Source organism: Seriola lalandi, unplaced genomic scaffold (genome assembly GCF_002814215.2).
Source record: "Seriola lalandi dorsalis isolate HSWRI2012SDOR001 ecotype SW California unplaced genomic scaffold, Sedor1 jcf7180002008299, whole genome shotgun sequence".
In the NCBI taxonomy this organism is placed as follows: domain Eukaryota; kingdom Metazoa; phylum Chordata; class Actinopteri; order Carangiformes; family Carangidae; genus Seriola; species Seriola lalandi.
Window position 1 is genome coordinate 1 of NW_019478952.1, and position 1020 is coordinate 1020.

Genomic DNA, 1020 nt, shown 5'->3' on the forward strand with positions numbered 1-1020 from the left:
ACAGAGACTTAACAGTTTAATTTGCATTTCTTCAGTTTATTATATTTTATGAGAAATGTAAGAAAATTGATCTTTGAAACACTTTCTCTGTGTGTGACAGAAGATAAAGTCGCCTTTGTTTCACTGTAATTGCAGAGGATGTGTGACTTTGTAGGCCACTATTAACTTCAACCTGTTCTCAGTGATTCACTGTAACTGAACAAATATCACCACGCCCACTCATTCCACACACAGCTGACATTTCCAGAAGCTTTCACTGCAAAGCTCCAGCTCCTCCTCTGTAAGTGTCTGTAAGTGTCTGTAAGTGACTGGACCTGCCTGTTCCAACAGCTTCACTTAAACAGTCACAGAACCCAAAGGTCACACCGAGCCTGGAGCTGCTGGAGACCTTACCCCCTGAGAAACCCTTTACTGTCACGCACATTACCAGGTTTGAAGGTTACATTTTTCCCTGACCATCCCCTGCCACTCCCTGGACGGCCTCCTGAGCACATACCTGGCTCCCCGCCCCACCTGCACCGTGGTATTTGAGTGATTGACAGCTCTTTGAGGGCAGGAGGTTTAAATAGCAGGCGAGAGCTGCAACTCCTCACTCTCCTCTCTGAGCAGAAACAGCATCCATCATGACCAGCTACTCTTCCTCCAGGTCGGTGAGGACCAGCACCAGCAGCTCCGGCCGCTCCATGGTCGGCATGGGCGGCAGCAGGCGGGTGTCCTCCATGAAGCTCGGCAGCGTGTACGGCGGAGCGGGAGGCTCTGGCGTCCGCATCTCCTCCGCCTCCATGGGTGGACGCCTCGGCGCCGGCCTGAGCGGAGGGTACTCGTCCTCCATGAGCTACAGCGGGTCCGGCATGGAGGACAGCCTCATCGGCAACGAGAAGTTCACCATGCAGAACCTGAACGACCGCCTGGCCACCTACCTGGCCAAGGTGCGCTCCCTGGAGAAGGCCAACGCCGAGCTGGAGCTGAAGATCAGGCAGTTCCTGGAGAACAAGGCCCTGCCGGAGAGCCACGACTGGA

General features: G+C 54.0%; 1 pseudogene; it reads left to right on the top strand.

Moving 5' to 3' along the window:
• The first annotated feature begins 581 nt into the window (after positions 1-581).
• LOC111672417 (keratin, type I cytoskeletal 18 pseudogene) lies at positions 582-1017 on the top strand (annotated as a pseudogene).
• Positions 1018-1020: the final 3 nt, after the last annotated feature.